The sequence below is a fragment of the Mus caroli genome, unplaced genomic scaffold (assembly GCF_978045245.1).
Source record: "Mus caroli unplaced genomic scaffold, Mus_caroli_1 scaffold_12, whole genome shotgun sequence".
NCBI classification, from domain to species: Eukaryota; Metazoa; Chordata; class Mammalia; order Rodentia; family Muridae; genus Mus; species Mus caroli.
The window spans coordinates 120148433-120167961 of NW_028227267.1; positions in this window are offsets into that span (position 1 = coordinate 120148433).

Below are 19529 nucleotides of genomic sequence, written 5' to 3' on the forward strand. Positions count from 1 at the left end.
AAACACCTGGCACAGACAAAAGCTCTGTGGTTTGTTTTTGTTTTGTTTTGTTTTGTTTTTTTCAGACAAAAGAAAGCTCTGTGTTTAGAGAATGTAGGACAGCACAGACACATACAGAAAATGGGCTGGAAAGGTTGGAAGCTTCTAAATTGAAGCATCAGGAATGTTATAATTAGAAACTAGGCACTTTAACCAGTAGATGGTCCCTGAAATTTCCCATGGGGAAAGAGTTGATCAAGCCATCTTTTCAGAGATTACAGAGATTAACCATCAGACTCATTAGAGTGAGATGAAATAAAGATGAGGTGGTAGATTTGTTTTTCTCAAATAAGCAGAATATTTGCTGGAAAATTTAGGAAGACTTTGTTCCAGAGACCAGGGAGGTATCTAAAAGTCAAGAAGAGTCAGTCTCCTTTTGGCAACCCACTCCTAAGAGTAATTATTCTATTCCTGCAGGAATTAGCCCAATCCCTTAGTGAACCTTTTATCTCTTAAAGCCCTTGACTCCCAACACCATGACCACATAGTAAACAAATTCCAAACTGTCTCAACTCAAATCATATTAAAGCTCTAACACCCCCATTTCCTTCCAAAGCATTTTTACTTGTTCTTAAGCTAACTCAAGTAGCTTTACTTCTGTTTCGATGAATAAACTTTGACTAAGATAAATGTGACAGAAAATCTTATTTGTACCAGGCAAGGAACATTGTACGTATCAGAGTACCTCTGACATACATTTTATCTTCGTTCCCCTCCTCTTGCCCTATTTTTTCTGTTGGTTATCTGAGCAGAATCATAGAAGGTGAGTAGCCAGGACGGGCCATCCTTGAAAATGAGCACGGTCTCAGTTTGGGCTTGTGAATCTTCTCATTCATGGTTCAGAAGAGCAGGGTGGCATCCAGGACCCAGCAGACCATACACAAGTAAATATATACAGACGAGGTAGAAGATTCTAAGAGCTGGTGATTACAGTATAATGAAAAGCCCGACATTAGATTGCCTTGGGTGATAGTCAATCTTCATGTCACTCTCACTAGATTTGGAATCACCTCTGAGAGACACTTCTAGGCATATCTTTGAAAGTGTTTGCAGTGGTAACTGAAGAGATCCACCCTGAGTGTGTATCATCCTATGTACTGGGATCTCAAACGGAATAAAATGGGAGAGGAGAGAAAGCCAGATGAGTCCAGGATTCTCTGTTCTCCGTTTCTCAGTTTGCTGAGATATGAGCCAGTCATTGCTATGGCTTCCCCGCCATGATAAAACATGCCCTTGAGTGGTGAGCTGACTGTTCTCCTGTAGTAGTCACTTCTCTGTTACTGTGATAAAATACCATAACCAAGGCAACTCTCAGAAGGAATAGCTCATTTTCTCTTATGGTTCCAGAGGGGTGAGAGCTCAACATGGCAGGCAGACATGGCAGTAGGAGAGTGAGAACTCAGATCTTCAAAGGCAAGCATGAAACAGAGAGAGTGAACTGGAAGCAGAATAAGGTTCTATAAGCTCAGAGCCTTTCTGCCTCCTGTTTTCAGCTTTGAGGTCCTCCTGGCTTCTTTTGATACTGGACTGTTTGGTGGTTTGAACAAGGATGGATCCCATAGACTCATATATTTGAATGCTTCCTCATCAGGGAGTGGCACTTTTTTTTTAGAAGGTTTGGCCCTTTTGGAGGAAGTATGTTCCTGGGGGTAGGCTTTGAAAGCCTACACCAAGCCTAGTCTTCTCTCCTTCTCTCTCTCTCATTCTCCCTCCCTCCCTCCCTTCCTTCTTCCCTCCCTCCTTCCCTCCCTCCCTCTCAGATCAGGATGTAGAACTCTTCGCTACTTTTCAAACACCATGTCTGCTCCCTGGCATGATGGTAATGGACTACACCTCTGAAACTGTAAGCAGGCCCTCAGTTAAATGCTGTCTTTTGTAAGAGTTGCTTTAACCATAGTGTCTCTTCACAGCAATAAAACAGCAACTAAGACAGACTGTAAACTGTAAGCCAAAGAAACCTTTTCTCCCTTCAATTTTTTTTTTTTTTTTTTTTTTTTTTTGCTTAGTATTTTGTCACAGCAACAGAGAAACAAACTAGAACACTGGAAACTATGTATCTGCCATTTTAACTAAAAAGAATGAAGGTGAGTTAGAGGGCTTAATAAAAAAATTGAGTCACAAGCTAAAGATCCACTGAGAAGGGAAACAGTAGAGGTGAGTTATGAGAGCAGTGGCCTCATTGAAGCTTTTTACTTAGGTCTACCTGTCTTCACATATACTTCACACAAATCCATTAAGAAGTCTTCAAAACAGTACAGTGAGCTGGCTACCACGGTGAGTCCTCTCACAGACCAGAAGTCTGAGGCTGATGTCCTTAAGTCACTTGTCTAAACTCCCACAGATACCTGTGGGATCAAGGTGAGGTTGGGGAATGGGTAGGAGACACAAGACCCCTGGGGCTTTCTAGTTAACCAGTGTAGCCAAAGGAGCAAGCTCCGGGTTAAGTGAGCATGTTTCAAACACTAAAGTGGAGAGAGACACCCAATATCGGCCTCTGGCTTATACACACACACACACACACACACACACACACACACACACATTTAATATGACTCACCTTTTATTTTAAAATTTTAAACCTAAAATTCTTATTTTAAAAAGAATTTTAAATTCAAAAAATAGCTATGCTCTTGTCAATTTGAAGTGAAATTTACTTACATGGAAGACTAATTATTTATGTACAGAGCCTTTCTGTACTGAAAGCTAGATATTTGTGAGTCCCTCTGCTGGATGCTTGGGTTTCAGAGCTGAAAGAATTCTTACCCTCAGGGAAGTAACAGGTTTTCAACTGATTAAAGAGTAGAAGACAAAGAATAGAGAAGGAAGAAGAAACCTGGGGGACACAGACAACTTGTCAGTTTGGCAGTTTGAAGATCCCATGAGACATACAGGAGACAAACAAGGAGCGAGGTAACTCTTGGATCTTAGGAGAGAAATATGGACTGCTGTTACAGATCTGAGAGCAGACAAAAGAAACTGCAGCTGTGTGAGCTTAACTCTGTGAGGGCCTCTTAGATAGGACATTTAATCCAGAACCCCAAGGGAATATGCTTGGCCACTCCCAAGACTACCCCAGGCTTGATGACCTGCTAGAAGTGCCCACTAAAGTGAACATAGCTCTTATTCCTAGATGCAGTCTATTAGAGCTGAAGATGCAGATTAAAATCCACAGGGAACATGGTGCATAGGGTGGGGGATGGGGAGACACCAAGCAGAGATTTTTCAGCTGCCACCATCTTGACTACTTATGTAGACAATACTTGATTCTCCCAGCAAGAGCATGGCAAGAGCCATAAAATGATTTTCAACAGGCTTAGGGAGCTCGCCAAGCCTGGGTGCCAAGAATGGTATAAAGAGTTAGTCACACAGACAAGATTGACAGCTCAAGCTAGCCAACAGAGGCCAACGTGATAAAAGCTGAGGCCTCTACCATCAATTACACTGTTAGTATGATCTTGTCTGACCCAACTAAACAAATACATGCTTATCAGACAGCAAAATTCAGAGGTTTAGAGGTTATCTTCCAGAACAGAGAAAAGGTCAAACCTCTCTTTGAAGTGTGCAAGGTTAATCTTTTACTGTCAATGAAGCTAACATTTTTTGAGATTGGTTGAGAAAAGATTCCACAATAGAAAGTTGTTGTTCAGGACTAGCCTCTAACGTTTACAGTCTAAGACAAACTGTTGTCATCTTCAGGAATCCAGCAGGGCTTCCTTACCAAAGATCATAGCTAGGTTTGTTGTTGCCATCCTGGAAGGAGTGGGCAAAGAAGGGTCATGGGGCCCATGCCCGAGTATGCAATTCTATCTTAATTGCACTTAGCCTTGGGGGTCTCTGTATTTTTTACATTGTTTCCTTAAGGGGAGAAATTTTAGCAACAAAGGTAATAAATAATTCATTGAAAACTGGGCCTAAGACAACTTATGACCATGGAATTTAAGAGCAGGGACTTTCAAAGAGAGTATAGAATGGCAAACTAGTTAATAAGGAGAAACATTAGTTCATGAATAGGTTATTTCTGGCCTGACACAGTTTAATAGGCCTGTTAGGATCAAAAGAAAACAAGAGCATGGTTTGAGGACTATAGATCAGAATGTCATAGTCCACACTGACCTCTAAAATAAACTCCACAAACTCGGTGCCTTGTGAATAGGAGAAGTTTATTTTCCCAATTCTGGAGACTGAGAGGTTTAATTATAATGTATAATAATAGTAATAATAATAATAATCCTAGCAGAATTGATATCTGTTGAGGGCCTATTTACTGACTGATAGATGGTGACTTTTTGCTGTGTCTTCATGCGGTAGAAAGGCCAAAGGATCTTTCTCTGACTACTCATTTAGGTCATAAAGGCTGCACCTTCATGACCCAGTCACCTTCTCTCCTCTAAGTCCCAGCTCCTAAAACCATCACTGGAAGTAGGGTAGGTGTCAACATAAGGACTCAAAGTGGACCCCAGGAGGGAGGGAAGAGAGTTAACAGTCATTACTTCCTGACAAGAGTAGGAAAGCTGGCCAGAAAGATGTGGATCGTCTTGCGTTGGTGGAGCCTTTAATCCCAGCACTTGGGAGGCAGAGGCAGGCGGATTTCTGAGTTCTAGGCCAGCCTGTTCTACAAAGTGAGTTCCAGGACAGCCAGGGCTATACAGAGAAACCCTGTCTCAACCCCTCCCCCTTCAAAAAAGAAAGATGTGGATCAAAGAAGACAGCTTCCATAACAACCAACATAAAACTGCCGCTGGAATGGGCGCAAGCACGAAGGGTTTTACTATGTGCTTCTTAAGGATAGGCTGACTGCCTCAAGGTCTGGTGTTTTGGCCAAACTTGGGATAGTATAGGTTGATTCAGTCGCTGGCATCTCACCTATAATGATACGTCTCAAAACAAGAATGAGTCTTTTTTTGTGTGTGTGATGGTTTATACTTAGAGGGCAGAAAAGCCTTGTTTAGAAATTATCTGGAATGGTGCTTGATCACATGACCACCCTCAGCCAATCACAGTTAAGAGGGAAAAGAGTTAGTGTGAACCAGTCCTCTTAGCACAATACAGTGTTCTGTTCCCCAACCTCATAGGGTAGGACAGCTGGATGACTGGTGGGTTTTTTAGGTTCTACTGGGAGAAGCACTTGGTAAGAAACAGTCAATGTCCTTGCTAGGTAACACCTGGAGAAGACAGACCAAGAGGAATTTTATTTTAAAATGTCAAAAATATGTTAATGTTTATTGAAATGTAAGGCACAACCCTGACGCCTGGCTTAGTGGCCAAAGTTGCCTTATACCTAGAACTCATAAAAATCAAATCAAATCCAGGCAATGCAGCCCAGGAGGAGGACAGACAGAGACCTGTGGACTGGTATGTCACCCACAGACCTGCCCTCCAGTGCCTGGCAGAGACAGACAGAGACCTGTAGACTGTCATGCCACCCACAGACCTGCCCTCCAGTTTCTGGCACAGGCGGGCCATAGACGCCAGCTTGCTGCCACACCACGTAGCACGGATGTAGGATGTCACCCAGGTACCTGCCAGCTGCATGGCCACCTGCAGTGGTAGCCACCACAATGTGCAAGTATGCGTTGGCCAGATGGGAGAGAAAGAAAAGTGGAACAACTTAAGCATTATGAAGAGAGATGGAACTGGAGACTTGAGGGTGGAGAAGAGTATCCTGCTATAAGTGCACAACCCCACTACCTGAGGCCGTGGTGAGGTCCCAGCCTGAGTTGCTCCTGAGCGCCATGACTGAGTCCATGACTACACAGTGGCAGGGATCGATGTCAATATCTGTGACTCATGTTACAACCAGAGAACATGGGGATGTCCCTGGTAAGGGCAGCTGCCAGGGACCACGTGGATGTCCAGGGGCGGTTCCTAGCTGGCCCCGCCCCCTCATTGAATCTGACCCTAAAGAGCTGTCCCCAATTGGTGGCAGCACTCAGGAGAGCTTTGCCCAGATAGCATAGTAGAGCTGGCCCTGGCAGCTGGAGTGTGGGTGAGCCAGCCTCTAGGAGATGAAAGTGAGAGAGCTGACACTGTCACTCATCTGCTATAGGGTGGCATGGCCTCAGCGGTGACCACCTTTAGTGGTCAGGAAAGCTGACCACAGGGTCCTGAGCTCGGGAAAGCTAACCCTTGCCCTCACTAGCTACAACTCTTGGAAGAAGGACCCTGCACCTCACCTAGACAGCACAGCAGAGCTGACCCCAGTGGCAGGAGTTGGGGAGGGGTGTACAGGTGATCCAGCCCTGAAGGCTAGAGCTTAGGAGAGCTGACTTTGCCACTTGTTTGCTGTGAGGTGGTATTCGCGCGCACACTTGTGCGCGCGTGCGTGTTATCTTCACTCATCTTCTCTATCACCACCTGCTGCATTCTAGAGAACTGGTTCTAGGATCATGAGAGTGGGTGAACTGGCCCTGCCCCTCTCCTGGGCAATACAGTAGAGCTGGACTTGGTAGAAGAGGTGTACAGGTGAGCCGGCCCACAAGGGTGAAAGTGTGGGAGAGCTGGTCCCACCACTCATCTGTCCTGAGGCATAGAGGTGCAGGGGTGATGTCTTTCCCCTCTTTACCTTGCCACATGTAGTAACTGGGAGAGCTGACCCTGGCTGGGGTCTTGAGAATGGCCAAGTGGGACTTTGCACCTCACTTAGATAATGGAGTAGAGCTGCCCCTGATGGCAAAGACATAGGTGAACCAGCTTCAAGGGTGTGAGAGCAGAATAACTGGCTCAGTCTCTCACAGCCTGCAACATTTGGGAAAGTGGGCCCCAGACCTTGAGTGGGCACCATAGTGGAGCTGTCTCTGGAGGCATAGGTGCAGGTAAGCCAGTCCGAAGGGCATGAGACTAGGAGAGCTGGCACTGCCTCCTGCTGATGGTGGCATTGGGTGGCTGTGCTGGAGCAGTGCTAGAGAGCTCCCTCTGGTAGTGCAGATAAGGGAGAGCCTTCGGACTAACCAGCTCAGCTACTACCCACTTCCAGATCCAGGGCTCTGCCACCCCAAAAATCTGTATCATCTGTGAATGATTGGGACACATGAAAGGGCCAGTCCTGCTGTTCCAAAGCTGTGGGATCTCCATGACATAGGACAAGAATAGGATAGCCAGGAGGAGTCCAGATGAGGTTCTAATATTGATGGTGTTGCAGAATCCAGTGATCTCCAGCCAGACCAATGACTCACTGCAATGAACATTTGCAAGTGAAGATGTGTGGACAGAGGCGGGTATACTGTGGGACACACTGTGACACACTACACCTTCCACAATAAGATGATTTCTATGCTTTGTTTTGGTGTGTGTGTGATGTGTGTGGGGTGCGTGTGTGTGATGTGTGTGTGTGTGTGTGATGTATGTGTGTGTGGTGTGTGTGTGTGATGTGTGTGGGGTGTGTGTGTGAGATGTGTGGTGTGTGTGGGGTGTGTGTGTGTGTGAGATGTGTGTGTGATGTGTGTGGTGTGTGTGTGTAAGATGTGTGTGTGATGTGTGTGTGTGATGTGTGTGTGGGGTGTGTGTGTGTGTTGTGTGTGGGGTGTGTGTGTGTGTGTGTTTTATTTTGGGAGGCATGTTGCAAGGGTGAAGGGCAGATATGAGGGGAGCAATATGATGTGAAATTCACAAAGAATCAATAAAAAGTTTTTAGAAATCTAAAAACAATACAACAACAGTAACAAAAGAAACATAAGGCAAAGGGGGGGGGAGATGTTGTAAAGGAACAGATATGGGAGATGAAGGGTTTTTTAAAAAGATATAGAAGGCTGTTGTCTTTGAAGCCATGAAGAAAATTAAATTCATAGCAAGTTGGAATGCATTATCCTCTCCCCAGAGCTAAAGGACATTTAATGGTGGTATGTGCTAGGAACCTCTCACCAGTGCCATATATTTTTGAAGCTTCTTGTATTTTCCATTTATATCCAAGTTTTAAAGTTTTGTTGTTGTTGTTGTGGTGGTGGTGGTTGTGGGTTTTTTTTTTTTTTCCAAGACAAGGTTTCTCTGTAACTGCCCTGGCTGTCCTAGAACTCACTTTGTAGACCAGGCTGGCCTCAAACTCACATGTATCCGCTTGCCCCTGTCTCCTGAGTGCTGGGATTAAAGGAGTGAGACACCATGCCTGGTGGAAGGTTTTTTGTTTTTGTTTTTATTTTTACATTTGCACACTATTTTCTTTAATATCTTTTAAAAAATGGTTTTCTTTTCTTCAGAGTGAGTGCCACTATCCTTTCTATTTTTAGAATCCTCAACTTTCAAAAGAGTTGGTGAGAACATTTGTAGTTCAATCAATATTTACCAAGTTAAGTTTCTGGGAGGAGTGTATAAATAATAAAAAAATGCTTTGGAGAGAAATGCTTAACGATGTTCTCTATCTGCCTAATCTTAAAGCATCCTATTTTGCATTATATTTCCATAAATTTTCATGTTGAATGAGTGTTTTCAACATGAGGTGTATAATAATAAATTAGGAAGCAAGCTGTGTAGTGTTAGGATTTAAGTTCTAAGATCTGAAATGAGTGTTGAAAACAGTGTGATCTAAGAAGGGAACACCACACTTCCATAGAGATTGTTCCTTGTGATTTGTAACTAATAATTTGCAACATATTAATAACTAATATATTATCTTGTACTAAGGTAAAGGTTCTAGTCTAGTTTCATCTAATTTAAATAGCCTGTAAATAATCTAGTGGTGTAAAACTATGATTTTATTTGTTTGTTTATTTTACTCTCTCTGTCTCTCTCTCTCTCTCTCTCTGTGTGTCTCTCTGTCTCTGTCTCTGTCTCTCTGTCTCTCTCTCTGTATGCATGGCGTGTGTTCGTGCATGGGGAGGTATGCTTACATGTATGTCAGAGGACAAATTTTGGAAGTTGGCTCTCATCCCTCACCCTGTTGAAGAACCTCCATCTTGTTACTTTTGCCGCTTTACTTCATACTCTGAGTGAGCTGGCCCACCTGCTTCCAGGCCGTTTCCGGTCTTCAGCTCTCATCTCACCAAAGGAGTGTTGGGATTACAGACATGAACTGTGTCATCTGGATTTTTATATGTGTTCGTTAGGCTTATGTGGCGCTGAACTCTTTCTATGGCCCATCCTTCCTTTCCTACATGTGATACTGAGGCAGAGAGGTTGCTAGAGATCAGGCAGCAGCTAGGCTCAAGGCAGGAGGCCCAGCTGGGAAAGGGTAGCAGACAGGTCTTCAGACAGTTCACTCTTTCATGCCCACATACATCCTGGGGTGCATATCAGTCAAGAATTATAAGGAGTGTTTCTTATCATCTATTTCTTTACACCCCCAGAAGGGAATCATTATTTAAAATAAATAGGCTAATAATAACGAAAGTGTCAATGATAATCCCTGGAATGGGGCTGTGTCTGCAAAGACTGACTGATTTCAACTGCAGTGGTGTGGAGAGAGAGGGCGGAGTGTTGCAGATCCAGAGACTAATTATTTTGGGCTAACTATTGCTCCCCGAACAGCCATTTCTTGCCCACCTCTTGTGTAGGAAACTAACATCCTGTGACTGATGGATAAAACCCTATTAAAAAAATCTATCCACTTAGCAGATCACTAACTTCCACCAACCCAAAACCAGGGTCTGAGCCTGTAGCAGGACTTCCTCCATCCTGCTGTAAATGCTTCTTTGAAGTACCAGCCAATATATTTTAAACTTGCCTTGATTTATAACTTTCTTTGTTGTATAAAACTGTATGACTTTATAAACTCCTTCCACATTGGAACATGGAATCTGGGGCAACCTATAACTGCGACTCGAGGTTGGGATGACTATTCTTGGTTGTCAACATGACTACATCTGAAATTAACTACAACCCAAAAGTGGAAGGGCACACCTGTGAGGGATTTTTGCTTAATGTGAAGTGGGAAGGTCTACTTCTAATCTGGACTTTTGATATGGGAAGACAGTCCTCTAATCTGGGCCATGCCTCCTGCTGAAAGCCTAGATAAGTACATGAAAGAAGAAAATTTTTCTCTTTGCCTGCTTGCTCTCACCTCAATAGCAAGTCCATTCCTTCATTGGCATTAGAGTCTAGGTCTTTGGGATTGTGGCATTTACTTGAAGACCAACTGAGACATCCAGCTTTGTGGGCCGAATGATTACTGAATTATTGGACCTTTCCTTCATACATAGCCATTGTTGGATTAGCTGGACCACAGTCTGTAATTCATATTAATAAATCCTTTTCACACACACACACACACACACACGATTCATTCTGTAAGTTCTGTTACTCTAGAGAACCAAGATTAATATATAGCCATACTTGATTTTGTCTCCGGAGTAAATTATTACTTATTCCTTTTAAGGTGAGAGCTGTGTTATTGTGTGTCTGCTTATTTTCTACATGGTCATTAACAATAACAGTTTATCTTTGCCAATTGTGCACACTAACAATAACAGTTTATCTTTGCCAATTGTGCAGCATGTGTCAGAGAAATTGTTCTTTTACAAGCTAATAACAGGAATCTGGTATTCTATTGTGAGAATTCTTTTCCTGGGGAGATGCAAACAATGTCTACCCTGCCCCCATCTCAGTAAGGTCCTAGTGACAAACCAAGGTACAGTTCACCCTGGGAAACCAGTGAGTTTCTTAGTTTACTTGTAGAGCAGTGGTTAGGGGATTCCCTAAAAAAGTGTACGTGACCTCAAAGCAACCACACTAGAAAGTTTTCACCCAGAGTAAATGATGATTTCCATATACCTATGTAAATGGAACTTGCTTCAGATAACCCTCCTACTCTATAAACTGTAACACCCTCTGTTTCTCTAGGCTACACATATTTAGTGCAAAATTGCATGCAAATGGCTAGACCTATCTGGAACCTCAGTAGGGGTTCACTGACATCCCCCACAAATTCTATGAAGAAACATCAACAGTTATCATGATGGTTTCTTTTGCAAGGAGGCACAGCCAGTCTGATCAAGAAGGTGGCTGCTTTGCTCAGTGGCCCATGATCTACATCTTCATCATGGGCCAAATGATGAAGTTTGTTATCAATATTAGTTATGCAGACAGTAAAGTGAAGAATTAGGCATGTGCAGTAGTGTGTTTAAATTCATGTGGAACTCAAGAGTCCATGCTGAGACTTACACCAGACAACAAAAAACTAGAATATCCCAGGAGCTGTCAGTGAGATTTTTATGTTTGTCAAAGAATCACAAGTCAAACCATGAAGTAAGAGATGGGAGGGGATTTTGTGTTAGCCAGATAAACTTCCTGATGGTATATACCTGATAATAGAGCAGATATCCTGAAAGCAATCATGAGCTACCCCTGTCAAGCATGGGTTGTACAGGCCCCTGACAGGGAGAAAGATTTTTGAAGGAAAGTTTTTCCTCCTTTTAGAGGAACATTGATGTAAACCAGCTCATGATCATGTGCAGACTTGAAGATCAGGGTGTTGGTAAAGTGTGATTTTCAAAAAAGGAAAAAGTGACTCTCATATAGAATGAAGCAGTGTGAAAGCTCAATCCAGATTTCCACTAAAGGAGCAGAACATTGGAAAGCAATCTGAATGAGAAATGAGAGGAATTATTTCTACCAGAAAAAAACAACTACTTTTTTTTGCTTATTAGTTTGGAACAAAACGTATTAGTATCCTATGAGGCAAAAATATTGCAATCTTTAGGCTTGCCTTTTTATTAAATAGGAATTCTTTGTATCTCCACTAGACAAGGTCTATAGTTGTATGTAATCTCATAGGACTGAGCTCATACCTCAAGTACCAACGAGAAAAAACAAGCCCAATACTTAACTGGGCTTCACTGCTTTAAACTGCTTTCCCGTGTTGGTATTTTAAGAGGGACTGAATGAAATTGCCCCAAGTCAGTGAGCTTAAAACACCAGAAATGTATTCCCAGAAGAGTGTAGACATCCAAAATCAAAGTGGCGGCACAGGAGATCCTTCCAGAGCCCTTCAGAGCCCTGTGCTTTCTCTGCATTGGGAGTTTCTGGACCACATCGCTCTCCTCAGCTTGAGTGTCACTCTGGGCTCTGCTCCTGCTAGCCCATAGAACTTGTCTTGGTTACTTTTCCACGGCTGTGAGAAGACACCATGACCAAGGCAAGTTATAGAAGAAAGAGTTTATTTGGGGCTTATAGTTTTTTGTTGTTGTAGTCTTTTGGAGACAGGGTTTCTCTGTGTAGCCCTGGCTGTCCAGGAACTCACTTTGTAGACCAGGCTGGCCTTGAACTCAGAAACCCACCTGCCTCTTAGTTTTTGAGGGTTTGAATTCACCATGGCAGGAAGCATGGTAGTAGGCAGGTAGGCATAGCATTGGAGTAGTAGCTGAATGCTCACATCTTGATCCACCAGCATGAAACAGAGTGAACCAAACATGGACTTTTGATACCTAAAAGTGTACCTTCCAGTGACACTCCTCCTCCAACAAGGCCCATGCCTCCTACTCTTTCTCAAACAGTTCCACCAACTGGGGACCAAATATCCAAACACACAAGCCCATTGGAGCCGGTGAGGAGCCAGACCAACCCAAGACTTTCTCAGAGGCCCTGATGAAAGGGCAAAGAAAACTTTAGTTCTGTGATCAGGAATAGACTTCACAAATTGGTCTCATGCTGGAGCCAGTGGCTCAGAGGAGACAAGGTTGTGGATTTTGGGGACATGACTCTTCCCCTGGGCTGTGGTTATTAGTCCTTAGGGAGTCCTTAGGGAGTTGTGTCTGAGATATCCTGTTTTCTTTTTGTCAACATTGTCTGTTTAACTCTCTACCAACCTTGGTCATTTCCCCGCTTGTAAATAGTATAGAGGCCATTGTATTTCTTAGTTAACTTGCTTGGTATGATGGTTTGTATATGCTCAACCCAGGGAGTGGCACTATTAGAAGGTGTGGCTTTGTTGGAGTAGGGGTGGCCTTGTTGGAGTAGGTGTGTCACTATGGGTGTGGGCTTGAAGACCCTCATTCTAGATGCCTAGAAGACAATATTCTGCTAGCAGCCTTCAGATGAAGATGTACTCTCAGCTCCTCCTGTACCATGCCAGCCTGGATGCTGTCATGCTCCAGCCTTGATGATACTGGACTGAAACTCTGAACCTGTAAACTCTGAACCAGTCCCAATTAAGTGATGTTCTTTATAAGATTTGCCTTGGTCATGGTGTCAGTTCACAGCAGTAAAACCCTAAGACACTTGGCATAAGTCATCAGCTTATGTAGGACCCATTGCTTTTGTGTTTGTAATTTCTCATACTCATTTCTCACCACTCAGGACCCTTATTCTTGCAGTCTCAGGTCAAGGGCCATTCTCATTCAAACCACCACAGAACTCTTCCTTGTGTGTCTTTCTTTTTCTTTCTCTCTTCCTATATTCTCCATTTGCATCTTCTCTTGTCAGTGATCCAATGCCTAATTTATATTTTCTGATCAATAGCTGTTCCAATTCCAAAAAGTAAATGACTTCACCAGAGATGTGTGTACCCTGAGTCTACATGTAAGTGTTAGAGACTATGGGCACGAATCAGACCATCAACTTATTGACGCAGCAATGAGATAGCTAATAAGATGTTGTGACATCGCTTCACACTCTATTTCCCTCCACTTCATCTAAGCTCCTTATAGACAGAGAAGCAACTGTCAATCTAATCTATGAATTTCCATTTGTTTCCCAAGTGCTTCCTGTGAGGCAGGTGGAATAGAAGTGTGGGGGAGGGGCAGGTTTGGGGAAGCTTGGTTCAACCCTTTATCACTTTCCTTCTATTTGTTTCTATTTGTTTCTTGGGCTGCCATAACAAGTACCACAGTCAGAGTCTTCAGCGTAACTTATTCTTTCTGGGTTCTGGAGTCTGGGAGTTCAGACTGAAGATGTTGGAAAGGGGCATCCCCATTCTGCAGTCTCTAGGGATCGTTCCTCACCCCACGCTGCTTGTGGCCTTTGGCATTCTTTGGCTAATGGAAATTATTACTCTAAGATCTTGCCTCTGTGTCTATGTCCAACTTTGCCTCTCCTTAAGAGATACCAGTTGTACTGGTTGTAGCTTAATTAAAATGACTTCATTTCTACTTGGATTATATCTATAAAGACTTGATCTCCAAATAGTGTTATAATCACAGACACTAGGGTTGAAGTCTTCAGTGTATTTTTCAGGGGAAGCACACTCGTCTTCCTCGTCTCCCCTCCTCTCCAGTCCCCTTCTCTTCTCTTCCCACTTTCTTCCTAACCCTTTCCAGTCTTCAAAATGTGAAGCTTTCCTCCCTGATTAAAGTTTTTTTTTTTTTTTTTTACTCCTTAGTCTCCAACTTATCCCCATCTTCTCCACTTATACATACCTCTATCGTCCATTCACCTCAACCCACACCAGTTTCCTTTGGGTCAAAGTCTTCCGAGTGACAAAAGTCTCAGCAATTATTTTCTTTTCCTACTCTCTAAATGTCCTAAAGGCTTAGCTATATCATCCACAGATAAAACATAGAAGTTGGGCTGTTGTAACCCCAGAACTACTGATACTAGAGAGACTTCAGTGTTGTACAGACAGTTTGCCTCTGTGTTCCCTGCCAGAGGCTCTCATCTTCGCACGCCCCCCCCCCACCTCCTGAGGCAAGCACCATGTGCAGACAGCTAATTTCTGTGCTGTGTCTTCCTGCAGCAGCCTGGGGCTCCCTCCCCCCTCCCCTAGTATTAGAATGGCATGACCCATAAAACTCCCCCTTAATGAGGACATTCCGAGGAGACAGCAGGAGACATTCTCCCCACCTTTGTGTCTCCAAAACCCAACATGCCTCCTGATCACTCTCCAGGTGCCTGTCCTTGAGACCTTAGAGATATAACAAGCTCAAGGGAGACCATGGAAAAAGTAAAAGGTAAACAGAGGTCAGGTCACAAACAGTTACAACTGGCCATAAAATTAGTCCTTGAACAGACACCCATTAGCCCCCCTCCTGCTTCAGTACTATTCCACCCTCTACTCCCCTTTTCTGTGAATGTTCACACTGTTCCTAACTATACTGTATATAAATCCAATGTTTTCTGGACTGGGGTTGCTTGCCAGGAAGGTGAGTGTGAGGCAGGGAGGTGGGGTGCGAGTTTGAACTTGAAACAATAGAAGACTCTTCTGCAAGTTGCAGCAGACTTTGCAATTCTTGGGCTTGTCTGGGTTTCTGTGAACTCAGGCACAACAGGGCATGGGCCTGAGAGGAGAAGGAGAATCCTGGTTGAACAGGTCTCCAGACAGGGGGCAATTAGCCCAATTAAGAGCAGGTCTTTTAACTACATTCTTAATGCCTGCCAAAATGTTGTTAGATTTGGTTCAAGTGTGTCAGTGTCAGTATATTTCTAAATAAGTAGAAAAGGATTACAGCTCTTAACTTTGGCAATAAACCTTTCAATAAACCCATCAACTGCATCTTCCAATGGGGTTTCTCACTTAGACAGTATGTCATATGGAATAACTGAAGAATTTTAATGAAGTCAGTCATGAGGGATGCCATATATTACTGCTGAGGAATCTATGTTATCAAGCTGAGCCAGTTTCGCATATCTAAGAACTGAGACTACACAGGCCCACTCTCTTCTTAACTCTAGTGTGGGATTTTGGTTAGATCTTAATTGTACCAACTGTATCATCTTAGTTGTTGATGGGCCATTCTCCAGGTCTCTCTGCCTGCTATTTATTCCAAAGAGAGCACCAGTGCGTGTCTCAGCCCTGATTCCTGGCATCCTTGGTAGAAAAATGAAGGTTTCCACGTTGTGGTGATGCATTTTGAGTCACCTCCTGCAGACTGTGAGCATCTCTGAGGCAGGTTAGAAGAGCTGCTTCTAGTCATCAGCTTCCTGAGGCTGCTCTGGGGAAAAAAAATTGTCACAAGGCAGAGGCTCTGAGACAGAAATGCTCTTCTTTATGTGCTAGATGCCTTGACATCAAGGTGTCAGACAGCTTGATTTCTTCTGGCTTGTAGCTAGCAGTCTTTCTATGTTGTATCCCGTGTTCTTTTTTCTGTGTCCCTGATATCTATTTTCCTCTACACCCAGCTTCCTTCCACACAGTGGGTTAAAGAGAGTTAGGGACTAATCCAGTAGCCCCATTTTAATGCAATTGCTTCTTTAAAGGCACTGGAAGTCAAAGCTTTAACATATGACTATTGAGATCATATGGTACAGCCCCTAACAGCTGCTGGGATTGGCTGATTTTAGGGGGAGTTTATTTTTTTCTTGCATGTACTTCCTCTCCAGAGCCTACTGTGTGTAGCTTGAATAGGGTGCTCCTAGCTAATACCTTTGGAGACTATATTAATATCTCTGTAGGATATTTCCCCAAGTATTTCCCAGAGCAAACAGTTTCCTATCTCTTAGAAATATGAAGATTTGGGGGAATGGGGAATGGCTCACCCAGTAAGGTGCCAATTGTGCAAGCATGAGGACATGGGTTTAGTTTTTAGTATCTACACTAAAATCTGAGCATGGTGACATATTCCTATCATCCCATTTACAACAAAAAATACATATTTTAAAAAAGAAGTATTCTTATAATTTTTAGCTATGTGTGTGTGTGTGTCTTGTAAGTGTGAGCACTCACACAAGTGTGATGCCTATGGAGCCAGAGATGTCAGATCCCTGTAAAGTTGGAGTCAGAGGTGTTTGTGAAATATTCAGTATGAGTGCTAGTAGCCAAACTTAGGTTTTCTGCAAGAGTAGTATACATTCTTAACCACTAAGCCACCTCTCTAGTTCCTAAATCAATTAATAAGACATTTACTTATTATTATTATTATTATTATTATTATGACCAAGTTAGAGGAAGGCACTTCAGTGCACAAGATTAATGTGGTAGATTTTTCTTTTTCACCTTGAGCAGGACTACATTTCCCAGTTAGTGTGGCAATAGTTGTTACTTCTGGCTGAAGGAAAGAAGGAAGTGGAAAAGAAATGTACTATTTAGTTCTTATGTCTTATTTAGTTTTCATCACCAAATGTAGTGTTTAGTTCTTGTTTATACCACTGTGGAAATAATCCATTGCTTTTTTTTCCTTTCTCTGTTGGGTGGATGACCACACCTAGGAAGAAATTCTTCCATTAATTTGAGTCCATTGAGAACACAATGGGACAGGCAGAAAATCCTTTCTTTCCCTCATCATCTGAACTTTATACATATGGAAAAAATAATCATTGTGTGAGATTTCAAAATTTAGATGATAACAGCTACCATTATAGTGTTTTATAAACATTATATCATGAGGCCAAACTCTATTTTCTTTCTTTATATATATGTATGTGTATATATATATATATATATATATATATATATATATATATATTTAAGACAAGGTTTCTCTGTATAGCCCTGGCTGTCCTGGAACTCACTTTGTAGACCAGGCTAGCCTCGAACTCAGAAATCCGCCTGCCTCTGCCTCCCAAGTGCTGGGATTAAAAGGCATGCGCCACCATGCCCGGCTCCAAAAATATTTATTACATTAATATATTGACTTATTGTGTGTGTCTGTATATGTGTGTGCCGAGGTGTATACTTGGAAGTCAGAGGATAGCTTTCTAAGTTCATCTGCCCCTTCCACCCTGTGGGTCCTAAAGATTGTCAGGTTTGGACAAGCATCTTAATCTTCAGAACCATTTCACTGGCCCTCTTTCTATTTCCTTTGCTTCCTTTGATCTCATTTGCCTTTGACTTTCATTCTCTGGGCACCAGGCAGCAGCATCTGCATTCCAGTCCGAAAAACGGAGCACCATGGAGAATAGAGAGGAGATTTGGCAAGGCCTTTAACACATTCTTCAGGCTTGTAGCATGTGACCACCTCAAGAGCAGTCTTCTTGATTCCTGAGTAGTGTCAACCTCCCACCTTGGATTGATTGTAGTGTTGACTATTTTCTGGGCTAGTCTGACTTAGGCTGTAGCCCCTTGCTGAGTCCTGGTTAGCTCCCAGGATGCAGTTTGAGCCCACTTGTCCTTTCATGTCTCTGTTGGGACCTATTCATGAGACTGGATTTCCAGTTTAGTTTCTGTTTCTAGTTTTGTTTCTACCTCACATAGTTACACTGCTTTCTAAGAAACTGGAAATTTTCATTAGAAGTATAGGTGCTAGAATTCATCCTTTATGAAGAGGCTTTAGTCATTTTCATTCAGACTTCCAATGATGGTCACTTACTATGATCCAGGTTGCTTTCCTGGCCCAACCATTCAAGAGTTGTTTTCCTGAGTTGAGACGAGTAATGAACTGGTACAAATTGTCTTGTCCCATCTCTGTGCTCCCGCGTCTTTGTGTGTGAGTGTATGTTACTTAGCAAAAGCTTGTGGAAGATTCTGAGCTGGGCTGTGAAAGATGTTTAAGATTTGAGCAATTGGTGAAGAGTTCCTATAACTATTTCACGAGTAGACATTTATGTGAACCAGACAGAACCCCGATGACAGAAGGAAATAGTTCCACCCAAGTCTGGGTTAGTGAGACCATGGCTTTCTTGGGGTTACTGATGGGAACATAGGAACTCTTGGCAGCTGTATCTCCTCTACCCAGCAGAGGTGATGACTCACGAAAAAACACATCACTGGGGTTTTCTACACAACTTGCAGGCAGATCTACCAAAGATTCCCCTTTCCCCCTGCAATTGTTTATTTCTTTTGTGACAGTCAAGAGGGACTTAGTGAGCCTTCTAAACTTCCTGAGTCCGAGTTTAATGAGTCTTGTAAGCCAAGGGGATACTTCAGTCCATGGGAAACAGCTATATAGTGGAGGGCTGTCATTTCCTCAGCATTGACTTTTTGGGTCTGAAATGGGGTGCACCAGGCCCCACTATGTTCTCCTACAGCCTCAGAGCCCTTTCCTTTGCACTTTTACCTACCCAGATATCCTCTGCACAGATTTTATGCTTTGTTTTGGATAGCTCTAGACCTTGGAGGGTCCAGGATTCCCTGGGACTCCAGAGTTGGTTTACATTCTCATACAGAGACCCTTCCCTACCACATAACCACCCCAGCCTTAACCAATGCCTAGCTGATGGGCAGTCTGTAGAATCAGCTCTGTGATCCTTGGGTCAGGACAAGCTGCAGAGCTTCTCTGCCTTCCCAGGCCACTGCCCCTTCTGTCTCTTCCTATATGGGAAGCTAAAATCTGTACTGACTTTTCCTTTGTGTTCAGTTTCCTCAGTGAATTGTCTACCTACATGTCTTCATCTCAGGGTCTCTGGAAACTCACTTGAAGTGGCAGGAGTGTGTTTTGAATATGAAATGTCTTTCCCAGCTCATATATTTGAATGTATACTCTTTAGCTGGCAGCTCTGCCTGGAGAGGAGGTTGTGATACTTTTAAGAGATAGGGCCTAGCTAGAGGAAGTGGGTTATTGTGGGGAGGGTGATCCTTGAGGTTATTAGCATGCTCTGTTTTCAGCCTCCAGTTCCAGCTTTGTTGAGATGTCACACAGTCTATACCCTCCCTGAAATGAAGGACACTATTCCCTCAAACTGTGAGTCTGTATAAGCCACTCCATTCAGTAGCTTCTTGTGTATTTGGTCACAGTAATGAGAAAGGTAACTGGTAC